General features: G+C 41.9%; 1 pseudogene; it reads right to left on the bottom strand.

Annotated features, from left to right (window-relative positions):
• Nucleotides 1-2,514: 2,514 nt before the first annotated feature.
• On the bottom strand, nucleotides 2,515-16,850 carry LOC128906378 (programmed cell death protein 10-like; annotated as a pseudogene).
• Between the last annotated feature and the right edge of the window lie 1,017 nt (nucleotides 16,851-17,867).

Below are 17,867 nucleotides of genomic sequence, written 5' to 3' on the forward strand. Positions count from 1 at the left end.
GGTGGAAACCTCTAAAATTTATACTAGAGATTACAAGTTGCAATGAAGGTTAGGGCTACTGTAACTATAGCTGCTTCATCACAGACAGACCTTTTCTCATCTTAAAATCTGAACACAAGAGCGGTTTATGCTACTAAACTTGATAGATAACTGAGAGGTAATTTGATTAAACTAGAACCATGCTTTCACGGAGAGAGAACACCAGTGGGCTCTCTAAGTATGGAAAGACAATGAATGAGCCAGGAGATGGATGACAAAGTGATGGGAATTCAGATGAAACATGAATGTGTAGATGTCCACTGGAACGCACCGGCAAGGAAAACAGCAAACCTCCAAGTTAGCATTAGAAGCCCTCCTACAGGTTACAGTTAAGTGAAAGGCAATGTATAAGTTGCCCTGAGCGATCTACAGTTTTGTGGCCTGAGATAAGCAATTCAAATCTCTTCTTTTTTAGAGGCTGCCAGTCCCACCCCGCAATAGCCTCTGGAGGGAACCAGCACCAGTGAAAGTCTGTGTGCTGAAGGAACTGATGCGCTGAGGTGGTCCCTGGGCACATCCTTTGGGCAGCATGCCAGCTCCCATCATGCCATTTCCTTGGGGACCATTCTTTGCTAAACCAGATTAAATAGCCTGGCATTTCTAGGTCATTCCATTTTGCAGCTGAGTTTAGTCAGAGATGAGGGGTCAATTCATCTCAAAGTTTCATCTCTCTTAAATGTCTCTTTCAATACAAATCAAAACTCCTACATCTTTTTATTTCACCAGCATGAAAGTTCAGGTGTGACTCAAAAGTGTACATTCCACTAACTTTCCCATCTTTACCTTGTAATCTGTGGTTCTAAAATAGGCTTAAAATTAAAAGTTAACTTCAAACATAAACATAAGTCCTTCCATGATTACAGCTGTTTCAATTTTTTTGTTGCATTAATATTTCATAGTTAGTATGGCGTCCTTTGAATATCCACTTGGTTGCTTCATTTAGCAAGTTTATTTTAAAATTCATATTTACAAACATTATTCAGAAGGAAAAAAATATTTTTGTGCCTCCAAAATGTAATTTAGTGCATTTTACTTGCCCACTAGGTTATGAGAATTATTAGCTATTACCAACAAAATCAGCTTTCAGTAACTTGCATCTCAAATTAATTTCTGCAGAAGCTCATAATTTAATAAGTGTATGTGTCCTGCTGCTGACAAGAATACATTATTCATTTATCAAGTGTTTATCAACATAGGGTTCTTCAAAAGTAATTTGTTGTTCTGAAGAGAATTGCCAAAGGATTTCTGGTTAGCAACATAAACTGGTGTCTGAAAAAATCAAATATGAAATTTCTTCTCGTTTTCATACATATTTTCTACTCTGTTGTGCATACACTTGTGTATGGGTGTGTGTTTGTATACATACTAATGTATATTAACTTCTTCTCCATCAGTGACAATCATTTTACCATTTCTGTTATGCTATTGGATATTTATATCTGAAGATATTTATAGGAGCATAACTATGTGAAGCACATAGAGACTTCATATCCATCTGTCTTCCTCGCCAAAAACAGGACAAAAAAACTGATTTATACCCACAAAATTATTACAAATGCAGAAGAAACCACCCTATCTGATTCAACTCTTTATCAACAACTGTCTGGATATTTTTTTCAAAGACTTAACAGCAAAACTGTGACTGTTCAAAAATATTTCCCTCAATTTTTTTATAGCCTCTGAAAGGGTTTAAGATGAACTTTAGTATATTGAGCTTCAGAGCTTTCTCCTAGGTTAAGCGAGTAATGGTATTTAACATATATTTGGTTTAGGGACTGGTACGGCCAGTGTGTCAGCTCTTGGATGATTCACTCCTAGACTTGAGCAGAACTGTACGTGTGAGGCTCATGTACGTGCGAGGCTCTGGTCCCAAACCTTTAAACTTGAAGCCTGGAGTTAGAAGTGGAGGCACTAGCACTTCGCAAGAGGCCAGATAGCAGATAACGCTGGGGACCTGTCACTCTGTGTCACTTGTTCATCGGCCCTGTCTTTGAAACTAGACACTTTAAGGTCCAATTGTTGCCAAATATAGTTTCAGATCACAAACTTTCAGCCCCAAATCCTCTCTTTAAGACCTTTGTGTCAGTTGCATGGGAAATAATTGTCAAGAAAAATGAGACTGAAATCCACCCTCTACGTGGCTGCTTGCAAAAGGCTGCAGCTTTCATTGAATCCAAAATGCAGGGGCTTCAGAGCTCTGGGCACTTGCACTGTGACTACAGGGAAAGTACGGTTTTCACATACACAGATAAAATTCTCTACAACAAGCCCAGAAGACCTAACAGGTTGTATTCAGTTCTGTGTGGCACCAGCCTACCCACCACTTGTGCCGTGTTTGAGGGCTTGACTGGAATACATGAATTGCATAGATCTTGTAGCGATCCTGTGGTCACCAGCAAAAACTAAAGTTTCTCATCATTGTGGATGCTCTTTAATACTCCCTTGTTTGGTCAGACTCTGCAGGCAGTGGTTTCATCACTTTGTGTCAGGACACTCGTCACAGACAGAAGAGGCTGAAAGGGGAACTGATCTATTAACAAAAAAAAAAAAAAGAAAAAAGAAATTGAAGTAAAGAAATGGATGAACCTGCCAATTGCAGGATGTCTTCATTAGGGAGAAAAGGAGACGCAAGCCGAAAAGCTACAAATGGGGAATGTGCACATTTGCACTGAGCAGCTTGTGCCTCTAGCATGTACCAAGTCATGTCTGCTTCTTGTTTATTCTTCCTGTGCATATGCACATCTGTATTAACCTCTTTATTTTCTTCTGATTGAAAGATGAATTATGAGCCTTTGTGAGCACTTCAGATTTTATATTCCAGCTGGTTTTCCATGTCCTAGTTGTAGTTTTCCTATAACCAGATGTCAGTGGTTCAGCTGATTAATCTCACTGGCGTCCAGTCACAGGCACAGCTGCAGCCACTTTTCTAATGATGGCCAGATAGAACAACCTTCCACTGCTCTAAAATTTTGTCTGTACAGTCCTTCATTTAGCAACATGAAGAACACTGTCGTACAAATACAGTAAAGTTCTTACTATTGTGCCAAAGAAACCGAATTTTATGTCCTACGCTGAGCCACTAGTACTCATTTGGGTATAGTCTTGTATTTGATTTTTTCTGAAGACTTTGGCAGGCAGAACTCTCAAATTCTGTCACTTGGATGAAGATCTCAGATATAAGCTAGAGATACCACCCTGTCTTTTTTTCCAGATAGTAGTTGTCATCTGAAAAAAGGCCAGTTGGATATTTTCCAATGGAAAGCTTTTCAGATAGGCAAATGTTGATTTGTCTAAAGCATAATATCCTGTGGAAATATATTGATTTCAAAGAACCTGTGTTGGAAATGTTCCTTACTGCCCTGACACTGGAGAGTCAGGTAGCCTGAGCAGCCAGCTGGCCCAGAAACAGGACAGGTCCAGCTCAGCCAGGGACGAGTGGCTTCCAGGTCTTCAGACCCATCTGGGAGAACTTTTGAGTCAAAACTAATTTATTCAAAGTCTTTCAAAAAAAGATTTTGCTTGTTTCCTCTTTTCTGAGGTTGATTTTAATTTGGTTTATTTTAAATATAAGGGCTTTACTACAAACCGGAACAAAGAACATCTTAAAATCTTAGGCTACTCTGTAAAATCAAGTTACTCAAAAGTTTTTTAATTTTAACTCTTTTACAGCCATTCTACTCCAGCAATGCTGGAAAACACCTTACTGACTTAAACTATCCAAAATAAAGTTCTCAGTTTGTAATAAGTCACCATTACTGATTTCAAACAAGAGAAAGTGTATTTTTTACTTTGACATCATTGCATATTTCCCTGATAAAATACAAACTATAGCATCTTACAGATAAAAATATCTATTTACTTCTCATAGGCCTTGTGAGATGATTAAGGAAAACTTTTAGAGCTCCCTTTGGAGTCATTGGCTAAAAAGTCTAGTGCTGGGCCTTCCTCCCACTGCACTACAGATATGAGCAATCAAGATAAATTGACCTCAGGCACATATGTAGTTAATCAAGCAGAGGGAGCTTAGAAGACCTGAGAGAACGTAGGAGCTGAGGATACAGAGAATCAAAATATCAATCAGAAAGCTGAAGAGAAATCAAAACGTTGAAGAGAAAAGGCAAGCAGTCTTGCTTGGTTGTGCAGAGGTGGGTGACAAGAGTGTCAGTGTCTTAGGCTGGGACAGACGTGTGATGCTGAGGTTGCACTCCATGTGATGTGTGTGTGACTGTGGAAGGAAGTGTCAGTCAAACACTGGCTTATTTTCATATGAGTTTTTTAAGAACTTTTCAAACCCAATCACATCTACAGGCAGATGGATTTTATTTTCCTCTTAAAATTAATACACTTCGTTTAACTATCCATGTGTATTGTATGTTCTTAGACACACTGCACAAAACGTGGGATTTGTACCCCAGAATTGTCATGCCTACAATGTTTACAACAGAATGACTAAGGAGTTTGTCACAGACAAGAAATATTTCTTGAATTGTCTGATCTTGTAGTTTTATTTTCTAAAAGTCAATTCAATTCCCTGCTAGGTACCCAGGTATTGGAATAGATTAGTGGATTGCAGTTGAATACTATTGATTGCTTGTTTCTATTATTAGGTGATCCCTATGATAATTTTTATAGCAAACTAAAAAGCATTAGGATCTATGACTCTTCCAGTTACATTTCAGAGTCATATTTGACCATTCAAGGCAAGAGAAACAGTTCTTTCCTTAATTGTTTGTATATGGTCTATCAAAGAAATAGAACACTTAAAGAACTAATGCTTATGAATAAGTTTTGTAGAATTACTCTAATATTTGCAGGAATGTCAGGAACTTTAAACTTCAAAATTAACAGCTTTCATTAGAATATTTCATCAGAAAATTAATTCAGGAAGTAATTTATCCCCCTGTCCTGCCAGGGCATATAATATTCTTAATACCTTTAATAAAAAAACAATCTAAACACACTGAGAGTCTGATTTTTGACACTTTCAGTCTCCTTAACTGTCATTTGGCATAAATTGTGCTCAAAGCGATTGTGATAATCTACTGATTATTTTCAAGATTGGATACTAAACAATAACAGCACATTGCAGCAGCAGTATATTAAAATAGTTTTTTGTATTAGATTTTTATCAGCTTTTATTGTGACGTACAATCTGTTAAAGTGGTAATTTTGATAACACCACTTCTATACTTGCATTAGGGAGGAGGAAAATTAATTGGTCTCCTAATCTTTATAGAGCTGATAGCTTTGGGATGCTTGTCTGTGTCGCATACAAATACTGATTCTTTGTTGTAGTGCTAAAAACAAGTAGCAATTAAAAGAGAGCTAATTTAGGAGATAGTTTGCAGTCTTTCGATAATTTCCCCTAAGTGTATTTCTTTCAGCACTGCACCATATTTCTTGTGTTAGTCTTTTTTCCCCCTTTGTGTCAGTGACAAAGCTCGGGCTGATCCTGGACTCTGCAGGATTTCTCCAGTCGCACAGCACCAACGGAGAAACTGACCTCCGTGACTTCTGGCCAGTTCAGTCCATAAACACAGTGCTGCATGCAGACACACACGGGGTGGGTAGCTTTGGACATCCACACTGTAGGTTTCAAAAGCTGATTTTGATTCATTAAATTCTTTTCATGAGCAGGAAAAGAGTAGGCCCTTGGGCACAGCTCAGTTCTCCTCAGGCAAAAAACTAAAGCAGGCAAAAGGCAACGCATGCTAGACGTGAAAGGGTGTCTCTAACATGCATGAAATAAGTATTTGTCCTTAAAGATGTCTATAACTGCAAATTTTTTATAATAGTACCTAAAATGAGATTCCGCCTCAGGCTATAGGCACCTGAATGTGTCTGACTTCAGTAGTATCTAAACTGTGTGTTAGTCATTAAAGACAATACGTTCCAATTCAATTGCCTAACTGTAGACATCTGAGGCACCCTGGCCTGCCTAGCACATCCTAGGTCAGGCAGATACAACACAGGACAAGAGGGAGACCTGTGATCTTCCAAAGGAGGAGGTGGGGGCCAGAGAGAATGCCCTATCACATGACAGATATTAGATGCATTTATTTGGACAAATTAACTGCACCCTCAGCCCATACAGTCAGTAGAGCTTGCAAGACTATTTAGTCACATATAGGTGTCTGTTTTAGGGTGAGCTGACTAGTTCTGTTGACTCTACTGAACATGCTGCTTAGAGCTCCTTTTACTGTAACAGGAGTTTAGACACAGACCTAATGTGAAGAGAGACATGTTTCACTGCCTACAGTCCATCAAGGAAAGGCAAAGACAGGTTTGCACATAGAAGTCTCTCAGAAAGTCTTCATCCTCCATATGGTTAACTTCATACGTAAGAGGTGTCCCCATGGGACCGACCAGCCTGGGCATAGGACCAGCACAATGATGAAGTGAAGACCATGTGCATTTCAGGATTAGAAATGCTCTTCTTCATTCTGTGTAATTCTGTTGAGGTACTGCTCCAATAGGGTCAGAGATGAGAACCAAACTTCTCCATCTCACATGTAGATTTCTCTCTCCATTGTCCCAAGGCAAAGTACATAGCTTTACAAGTTATTTTGTCTCATAACTCTGATGCTTCTGAGTTCCAGGTAGCAAATATAAATCCTTTATCCTTTAGAATTGATACTTCTTTAAGTACTTCTTTTAGTTTGATTTCATCAGAACTTGCTGCCTTTGAAGAGCCCCTTCATGGGCAGGGTCTCACAGTATTGACTGCTTGGTTACTTGTGTATGAGCAATTATTTATATGGATGAGCATAAAGCCAATGGAAATATATTATTAAAGCAGATGTGTTTTCTAAAGATAGTAAACCAGTAAGCTCTCAGGAAAATTCACATCAAAAGCTTTTCCTCCTATTGGATTTTATTATGCAAATGTTAAGTTTCCTTCAAAACAAGTTACAAAAAATATAGTTATCATAAGACTAAATTTAATTAAATTTTACAGAACATGTCTGCTGAATATAACAATGTTAGTTCATTGCATCGATCTGCTATATGGTATTTTGTAGTATTGTATAGTAGCTGTTTATTCTAAATGAGCTACTGTACGTAGCTGTGACACTAAGTCAAGTACAAGTTATACAAAGCATCCCTTCAGCACTTGTTCACCTGGATTTTACCGTTTATTAACATGATCACAAATGGTATGTTACATATACCTTTGTAATGTTATTCTTGTGTAAATAGGAACCTAACACAGTATTTGTGTTTGGATGTGTTACCAACAATCCCCTCCTCAGCCTTGTGTAAGAAATGTCCACAAACAATGATTTGATTATATTTTTTTTTAATTCATAATGACCTGTAAAAGCAATTCTCACACTGCTTTTCAGTCCCAGGTTGAAATGTGTATTGCAGCAGCACCTGCAGTGGAATGTTCTGCTTTGAAATCTGTCTTATGGACATTGCTTAGTTTCCTGAAAGCAGAATTGTCTGACCCTTTTTTTCAAGAGTATCTGCACATAATAGAACATGATTAACACTTTTTGACATTTTTCCAGCATGAATTCAGCGCTTGGGAGTTTGAACAGCCACGCACTCTAACCACGGTGAAATACCGCACGTTTGATGTATCCAAGAGCTCAAGCTTACAGCGCATGGTGAAACACCTTTCTCCAATAAGGCACAAGCATAGAGACCAGGTGCACAAGCTCTGCGAGGTACTTGCTGTCTCCCACACCTCTGCACCATGCCTCCGGAGCAGGGAGCACGGTGGAGTACAGTGCAGACACACCTGCAAGGCTCAGGCAAACCCAGCGGGTTGCGCCAGTCCTATCAGCCCTGGACCAGAGCCATGGCTGAGGTGGACGTGGGAAGGAGTAGGGTCCAAAACAGCATCAGCTCTGCCAGCTTCTGCAGGAAAGGTAGGCTGTGCTCAGGGAACCACCGCTGAACAGTGCTGGGGTCAAGTGCCAGCCAGTGTGACAGCAAGGGAAGCAGGCAGAATCAAATGAGTAGCTTTGCTGCTTTGCTGTGCGGAGAGGTTAAAACATAGAGTTCTGTTCAATGGGTTGTTTTTAAGTTACTCTCATAGTTAGGGATGATTCCTGTGGTATAAGACTTACAGCTTTCTTGACTCTCAAAACTTTGTAGCGAGACTCTAGTTACAGAATCAAGAGAGAAGATTTTTTAGTTTTCCAAGAGATTCCTTCTAAAGAAGAAAGAAGGAAGATGTCTCAGGCTAGGAAATTGTACAGAGTGCACAAGCCACAGCAATCATGCCTCCTCTGACATTTTGAGCACATCGTCTCCCTCCTACCTTCTTGAATTCATAGACCATCAGGTAAAGAGCCATTCAAATGCCAGTTGAAGGAAGTTCAGACTATACTAACCAAAGGAATTTTTTTTTCTAATTATTCACCCAAAAGAAGTGTAATGAAAGGCTTGATGCTGTTCAAAATTGTGTACTGATCCAATCAGATATTTCTGTACCCCAGCAGTAGAGGCTTCACAAAACAGCTCTCACCTCATTTTTTCCCATCCCGGGAGCATGTCAAAATGGAGCTGCCCTCATCTGTGGAACTGAGAAATAAAGTAGCTGTTTTGAATCAGGACATTTTGGTGTGATCTTCCATGGCCAAATAGAGGAGAAAACCCAACAGTTTGACAGCTTTCATTAATATTTTGCCTTCATTGTTTTTTCTTCATGTTTTTCTAAATGTTTCAGAAAGTCCAAATATGGCCACTTTAACATCCTTTTTCCACAAGATGTCTGTGCCAATTCAGTTCATAGTTATACTGACCTCTGAACCTAACAGCATTCATTTCAAATCACTCTAATTTGAACAGAATCAGTAAGCATTAACTCTGATCCTACCATGGGGAAGAAAAAATATCCCTTCAGGATTCCACTTAAAATTGCTCTAGACTGATAGCAGCAAATCCCCATGGCCACCAGCAGGACAGAACTTACTTGGGAGTAACAAAAAGAACCATTTTAATCCACTGTGTCTACCTCAGCCTCCTCACAGAAGTTGATCAGCGGTGACCCAAAGCAGCCCTCCGAGTGAGGAGGTTGGCTCAATCACTTACTTTCTCTCTAAAGCATACAACTTGCTATCTGCAATAGAGTGGTATTGCTATTAAAAGAAAATATTGTTTGGCTCAATAAAGCTTCACCATCTGCAGGAGTTTAGAAAGGAGGCTCCTGGTTTCATTTAAAATGAAGGCTTGGATACCAGAATAATTTCCATTCAGGTACACAGCCATCAGACCAACAATTAAATTAAATGTATGCTTTTCTATATTTCTTCTTTACTACTTGTTATTCTTTACTACTGCTGTTTTGTACTTCTACTTGGAAAGAGGTCAATAAACTGAGATGGAAGTGGGGATAGTTTTATTACAGCACAGTAGGCATTAAGGTTGACATTGTTTTGCTGAGACCAGAAAGCACACTTTACTAGATCTTGAGTTTCAGTAAGACATGACAGATTGATATCTGTCAGAGATGGTGTAAAAAATAATTTTAAGACTCTTTAGTGTTTAAAAAAAGTGCCCGACACACTGGCAAGTGCTCCAGACATTGACGGCATACCACCATTTATCCATGTGAACTGAAAGTGTAGGCTCCAATGGCAAAGAATAAGACTCTGCAAATTCAGTGGAAGGATTAGCCATTTTGCTGTGAGACAGTAAGCTTATTCATATCCTTGTAGATAGAAAGGAAAACATGACCATATGCACTCAGCTGGTGTGAATAGTGGTTTACTTCTCACAGAAGCAGTTAATTCCGTGTACCTAAACATTAACGCCTGTGAGGTTATAAAGCAGTGAAACTGGACACTAGCATGCAATCTTAGACAGGGATTGAGGTTGGACTGTGAGAACCGTAAGTACAAATATGAGATAAAAAATGAACAGTTATACCTATGAAGTCAAATATAGATATGCCAATAGCCTATCAATATAGCCTATATACTAACAGTCAAATAGAGATAGACTAGCCCAGCCAAGGGTTCAATACTAAGTGTCAGTAAAATAGATTTTTAGATCACTAGAAGGGCTTCATAATGTATTCAGAAACACCGTGGTCACAGGATGCCACTGGAATCTATGGGAATTAGTTGCTGGAAATTCTCTGCAGGTGCCTTTCTGTGGCTTTGGCCATCTCAATACCTGAGATACCTTTAGTGATAGATTCTCAGCAATGTTCAGACAATTAAAGACAGAATAGGGAAAAATACACCAGTTTAGGAAACTGCTGATGAAATACCAGAGACCCACAAGGAAAGATGTTTAGAGCAGCCCTGATGCTTCACAATAAAAAAGTTATTGCTCTCTAATGTTTTATTGAAAAGAAATGATCCCAAAAAAAGCTGAAAGGAAGGAAGTATATACAGACTGAAAGAAGAAAAACATGAGGAAGAGGAAAAAGAAACAACTTCAATTCCCAAGCTTTCCAGAAACCACAGAAGTCAAAGACAGCGCGCAGATGAAGGTGGAATTGCCATGTGCCTCTTGGTATAGCTCCAAAGGATTTTAGTAACCAAACAGGCCAGCATTTGGAAGCATACAGGATGTTTACTCTGTAACTATGCAGTGTCTCAGGCTATCAGAGGAGAATTATATTTTTACTTAAGCCATAAAAAGCAAGTGATGATTTCTCATGGCAAAACTGTCACTTAATGCAGTCATGGTTGGCAAAATGAGTAATATTTTATCTCTGAAGCAGTAGGAAGAGCAGGTGCATATGTCCCTATTTTCTTGCTTCCATCAGCAGTGTTGCTTGTTATTTTGTTGCCATCTGGCAAAGACAGCAGGATCTACTAAAAAATACAGCTATTAGTTTTTCTTTAATAAAACATGGTTACCCAGTTACCATTGGCCCACAACCTCACATGAAATGCATGAAGTGCGATTTTTGGTTAGGTTTTTCTAACTTATTGATTTTGCATCCTGTCAGTTTTCTCCTCTGATAAACCTTTTCTCCAAGAAAAGTGGTTGACTTACTCTCACGCTATTGTCTGCCTTACAACTCATGGAATCACTGAGGTTGGGAAATACCTTTAAAATCATCGAGTCCAATCATAACACTTTCAAGTCTACCACAAGTCAAACTGGTTTGGCTTTTTTTTTTTTCCCTAAACCTAGGAAGAAAATACTACCCTGCTACAGGAATTTTCTAAATTGCAATCACTTTCTCTGAATGACAACAAAATCTGTCTGCGGACTTTACAGCATGGAAATTTCCAGGATAGACACCTCTAAGATGTAGTTTCACTATTCATGGCAGGACTAATAGTCGCTGTAAGAGGATATAACAGTAGAAGAGTTTGCCTTGCCTTAGGTCTAAATACTCCCTTGTAAGGAAAGACAGTGGGCAGTGTTTGATGTTGCTCCACATGAATGCTCCTTTGTTGTCCTGTCCCTGTCCAAAGTGACCACAGGTGTCCCACTGTCCCATCAGTTACCCCATGAGTTCTTGCCATCTTCCTCCTCTCACCACGATATTCCAGATCCTGGTGTCAGTGTCTTTCGGTGTGTTTGCCCTGAAAGAGCCTTTTCCTCTCCCAGTAGCCAGAGGTCCTCCATTTTCCACAGCTACACCGAAATGGAAATTTCCTTACAGGTTTTAAGCCTGGAAATCTGGTCTTATTGTTGCTTTTTGGTGCATTTGATCTCCATTACTGCCACGTAGAATCATAGAATAGAATCATAGAATCTTCATGGTTGGAAAGGACCTTTGAGATCATCGAGTCCAACTATACACACAAAAAAAAAACCAAAACCCCACAAACAAACAACCTACAATCTCTGCCACTAGAGCATGCCCTGAAGTGCCACATCTAGACATTTCTTAAATACCTCTAGGGATGGTGACTTGACCACCTCCATGGGCAGGCTGTTCCAGTGCCTGACCACTCTTTCAATAAAGTAATTCTTCCTAATGTCTAATCTAAACCTCCCCTGCCGCAACTTCAGACCATTTCCTCTGGTCCTGTCATTATTCACTTGGGAGAAGAGGCCAACACCCACCTCTCTACAGCCTCCTTTCAGGTAGTTGTAGAGGGCAATGAGGTCTTCCCTCAGCCTCCTCTTCTCCAAGCTAAACATGCCCAGCTCCCTCAGCCTCTCCTCATGTGACCTGGTCTCCAGACCCCTCACCAGCCTGGTAGCTCTCCTCTGGACACGCTCCAGCACTTCCACGTCCCTCTTGTACAGAGGGGCCCAGAACTGAACACAGCACTCGAGGTGAGGCCTCACCAGTGCCGAGTACAGAGGCACGATCACTTCCCTGCTCCCGCTGGCCACGCTATTCCTGATACAAGCCAGAATGCTGTTGGCCTTCTTGGCCACCTGGGCACACTGCTGGCTCATGTTAAGCTGGCTGTCCACCAGCACCCCCAGGTCCTTTTCTGCTGGGCAGCTTTCCAGCCACTCTTCCCCAAGTCTGTAGCGTTGCCTGGGGTTGTTGTGACCAAAATGCAGGACCCGGCATTTGGCCTTATTAAACGTCATACAGTTGGCCTTGGCCCATCGATCCAGCCTGTCCAGGGCCCTCTGTAGAGCCTTCCTACCCTCAAGCAGTTCAACACTCCCACCTAGCTTGGTGTCATCTGCAAACTTACTGAGGGTGCACTCAATCCCCTCATCCAGATCATCGATAAAGATCTTAAACAAAACTGGCCCCAAAACTGAGCCCTGAGGGACACCACTGGTGACCGGCCGCCAAGAGGATTTCACCCCATTAATCACAACTCTCTGGGCATGGCCATCCAGCCAGTTTTTAACCCAGCGAAGAGTACACTTGTCTATGCCATGATTTGCCAGGTTCTCCAGGAGAATGCTATGGGGGACGGTGTCAAAGGCCTTACCAAAGTCCAGATAGACAACGTCCACAGCCTTCATAAAATCATAGAATCGTTTAGGTTGGAAAAGACCCTTGGGATCATCGAGTCCAACCATCAACCCCACTCTACAAAGTTCTCCCTTACACCATATCCCTTAACACCACATCTAAACAACTCTTAAACACATTCAGGGATGGTGACTCCACCACCTCCCTGGGCAGCCTATCCCAGTGTCTCACCACTCTTTCTGTGAAGAATTTTTTCCTAATGTCCACCCTAACCTTACACTGCTGCAGCTTGAACCCATTCCCTCTTGTTCTACCACTAATTACCTGTGAGAAGAGACCAGCACCAACCTCTCTACAATGTCCTTTGAAGTAGTTGTAGAGGGTGATGAGGTCTCCCCTCAGCCTCCTCTTCCTCAAACTAAACAGTCCCAGCTCCTTCAATCGCTCCTCATAAGATTTATTCTCTAGGCCCTTCACCAGCTTCGTTGCCCTCCTCTGCACTCGCTCCAGCACCTCGATATCTCTCTCATATTGAGGTGCCCAGAACTGGACACAATACTCAAGGGGTGGCCTCACCAGTGCTGAGTACAGGGGGACAATCACCTCCCTCCTTCTGCTGGTCACACTATTTCTAATACAAGCCAGGGTGCCATTGGCCCTCTTGGCCACCTGGGCACACTGCTGGCTCATGTTCAGCCACTTGTCCATTAGAACCCCCAGGTCCTTTTCTGCCAGGCAGCTCTCCAGCCACACTTCCCCAAGCCTGGAGCGATGCATGGGGTTGTTGTGGCCCAAGTGCAGGACCCAGCACTTGGCCTTGTTGAAGCTCATTCCATTAGCGTTGGCCCATCGGTCCAATCTATCCAAGTTTCTCTGTAGGGCCTCCCTATCCTCATCTAGATCAACACTCCCACTTATCTTCGTGTCATCTGCAAACTTGCTGATGATACACTCTATGTCCTTATCAAGGTCATCAATAAAGATGTTAAACAGAAATGGTCCCAACACCGAGCCCTGAGGAACACCACTTGTGACCGGCTGCCAGCTGGATTTAACTCCATTGACCACCACTCTTTGGGACCGCCCATCCAGCCAGTGCTTGATCCAGCAGATCTTATGCTCATCCAGGCCATGAGCCACCAGTTTTTTCCATGAGAATTCTATGGGAGACAGTGTCAAATGCTTTTCGAAAGTCTAGGTAGACAATGTGCACAGCCTTTCCCTTATCCAATAATCGGGTCATCTTGTCATAGAAGGAAATCAGGTTCGTCAGGCAGGACCTGCCTTTCATAAGCCCATGCTGACTAAGCCTGATCCCCTGCTTGTCCATTATATGAGTTGTACTGGCACTCAAGATGATCTGCTCCATGACCTTCCCTGCTACCAAGGTCAGACTGACAGGCCCATAGTTTCCCAGATCCTCCTTTCTGTCTTTCGTGTAGATGGGTGCTACATTTGCTACCCTCCAGTCCATTGGGACCTCCCCAGTTAGCCATGACTTCAGGTAAATAATGGAAAGTGTCTTGGCGAGCACATCTGCCAACTCTTTCAGTACTCTTGGATGTAACCCATCTGGTCCCATAGACATGTGCGCATCCAAGCGGCGTAGCAGGTCACTGATCACTTCCTCTTTAATTGTGATGACCTCGTTTAGCTTGCCCTCCTTGTCTCCCAGCTCATGAGGCTGGGTGCCCAGGGAACAGCTAGTTCCACTGCTAAAGACTGAGGCAAAGTAGGCGTTGAGCACCTCAGCCTTTTCCTCATCCTTTGTGACTGTTTCCTTCTGCATCCAGTCCTTAAAAGCTGTAGCTAGGTTGAGCTCTAGCTGCGCTTTGGCTCTCCTAATTTTCTCCCTGCATAGCTTCGCTATATCCTTATAGTCTTCATGAGAGACCTGCCCCCTCTTCCAGAGGTCATAGACTCTCCTTTTGTTCTTGAGGTCCAGCCAAAGGTCCCTATTTAGCCAGGCTGGTCTTCTTCCCCACCTACTTGTTTTATGGCACATGGGGACTGCCTCCTCCTGTGCCTTTAAGACTTCTCTCTTGAAGTATGTCCAGCCTTCCTGGGCTCCTATATCCTTCAGGGCAGCCTCCCAAGGGATTTTGTCCAGTAGTCTTCTGAACAAGTCAAAATTTGCCCTCCGGAAGTCTAAGGTGGCAGTTTTACTAACCCCTCTCCTTGTTTCCCCAAGAATCAGAAATTTGATCCTCTCATGATCACCGTGCCCTAGATGGCCACCAACCTTTACTTCCCCCACAAGTTCTTCCCTGTTCACAAGATGTAGGTCCAGCAGGGCACCTTCCCTGGTCGGCTCACTTACCAGCTGTGTGAGGAAGTTATGTTCCACACATTCCAAGAACCTCCTGGATTGTTCCCTCTCTGCTGTGTTGTATTCCCAGCAGATATCCGGGAGGTTAAAGTCCCCCACAAGAACAACGGCAAGTGACTGTGAGATTTCCCCCAGCTGCTTATAGAAAGCTTCATCCACCTCACTGCTTTGGTTGGAAGGTCTATAGCAGATTCCCACAGCGATATCAGCTTTATTGGCCTTTAACCCAATCCAAACACTCTCCACCCCTTCATCAGTATACTTGATTTCGGAGCTCTCATAGCATTCTCTAACATACAGGGCCACTCCACCACCTCTCCTTTCCTGTCTATCCTTCCTGAAGAGCTTGTAGCCATCGATTGTGGCACTCCAGTCGTGTGAGGCATCCCACCACGTTTCTGTGATAGCCACTATGTCATAGTTTTCCTGGTGCATCATGGCTTCAAGCACCCCGTTTGTTGCGCATACTGCGTGCATTGGTATAGATGCACTTCAGATGTGCTAATGATTCCAACACCTTTTTTTGAGTGTGGGTCCCATTTCCCACCAGACCCCTCTCAGGTGCTTCCATGATTTCTAAATGTCTGTCCCTTCTCTCAAATGAAATGGCAGAGTGAGTGTCCTCGCTAGTCCACCATCCTTCAAGCCCTGGCATGCCTCCCTTGGGTTCATTCCTAATGGGCCCAGTTATCTCCCCTTCCCCCCTCATATCTAGTTTAAAGCCACTCTTCCTCAAGCCTGTCGCGTTGCTTGGGGTTGTTGTGACCAAAATACAGGACCCAGTACTTGGCCTTATTAAACTGCATCCAGAAGGTGGGTCACATGGTCGTAGAAAGAGATCAGGTTGGTTAAGCAGGACTTCCCTTTCCTAAACCCAGGCTGGCTGGCCCTGAAAAAAATAAATTTTTCAATATCTTTAAAATAGGTTTTCAGAGTATCACTGAAACTTTTGGAGTATATTACAAACTCTCTCTTTTGGTGCTCAAGCACCCGCCTGTTCTGGTATTGGTATTTCTTGAAGACATTATTTATTGTGTCAAGAAGTTCCTTTATTGCACTCGCGATGTCCTTGATTGTCTGAAGAAACCTCACTCTGTCATTGATCTCATCAGGAATCTTACTAAGAATTTGTTTAAATGCTCATGCCTTTTCATTAAGATCTTGGAATTCTGGTTCTGTTCTTTCAATCATATACTCCTCTACATTATCAGCTGCCATGTGCAGAAGAGAGTCCATGAAGTTCACATCCACACTTTTTTTCTCCAGAATTTTCATAATGATGTCCTGTGTAAGACCTGGATTTTCTTTTTCAGCCTTAATAAAAGCTGCTCTCAGTGTCTGAGCTGCAGATAGATTTACTCTTTCTAGCTCATTAAAAACAGGGTACATGACAGCATAGAGAGGCATGGAAACCATAGAAGTGGTCTCTGCTTCATTCTTCATCTCTTCCATTGTCATCCTCATTCAAAGACCCACTTCTCAAGGAAAACACTATAGAACCAAAAAACTCTTCATTCACTGAAATGTTTCTTCTTTTTCCTCATTGTGCAAGAATACTTGAAGAGCTTGGAAAATATATTGTCCTCCCCCCCAACCCGCGGAGCTCTCGAGTGGGCTTCACCGCCCCACTGGAAGCGCCCGTGAGGAGGAAGCATCCGCCGCTGTTACCACACACCAGGCATTGTCCGGACTTGTTGAGTTGTTGAGGCATTGTCTCATTCTTGTGGTATGAGAAATAAAAACAGGCATCAAAAAGTGCGAAAACAGAGTCCCCATCAGACTGGAAGGAAGAGGAGCTCCTCCCCTGAGCATGCAAAGACCCCTTCCACAGCAAGACCCCTTCCACAGCATTCAGGCGTCTGGGCTCAGGTAGCTGCCCAGAGAACATGTAATGCCCAACGAAAGGGATGGACACCTCTGGGTCATATTAGGGAGGATGTGTGCCACCCTTTTTAAAGAGACAGATAAAACCCACTTTGATTAAATTTACACTGCTGAGAAGTTAGATGATACTTTGCATTGCACGGTATATATTTGCCTGAGAGATGAGAACTGAAATTAAACTATCATATAAAACAGGAAAGAGCCATTCATAGTTTCTTGGAATACACAAAGTATTATGAGCTCTAAAAGTTCTTTTCCAGAGTAACCCTTAATGCCATCTTAAAAAAAAGCACTCAAATCAGAATGTCATTTCTTTGATATGCATAGATTGATTGCCCAAAAACAAATGAACACACAGAACACTAAATAATATATTGTGGCTTAAATAATTGAAATAGGGCAGGAATTCACGTGGCTTTCTAAAATACATTTGGTTCAGCTGACTCAATAAAATATGATTTTATAAAGACTATCTTGAAAGTTACTCTAGGAAGAAAAGGAAAAGGAGTTTGAGAAACAGAGCACAACAGACTTGCACGTGGGTGTACAATAGACGATGTCCTTGGCACCAGCCCTGGTCTTACTGTACCACTGCCTCCCCTTCTGTTTCCTACTAGTCTTATTTCTAGTTTCACCCATTTTTGCCCTTCTCCTTTACTGTTGCCTGGTAGTTTTTATATTACCAATAGATCTCTTACCTTTCTAAGGTAAAATTATTCTGTTACCAAGGGAAATCTAGAGTTTGATTTTCCCCAGGAGTCATATTTATCTTTTATTTCCAGACATACATCTTCTTTCACA

This window comes from Rissa tridactyla, chromosome 2, assembly GCF_028500815.1.
Source record: "Rissa tridactyla isolate bRisTri1 chromosome 2, bRisTri1.patW.cur.20221130, whole genome shotgun sequence".
In the NCBI taxonomy this organism is placed as follows: Eukaryota; Metazoa; Chordata; class Aves; order Charadriiformes; family Laridae; genus Rissa; species Rissa tridactyla.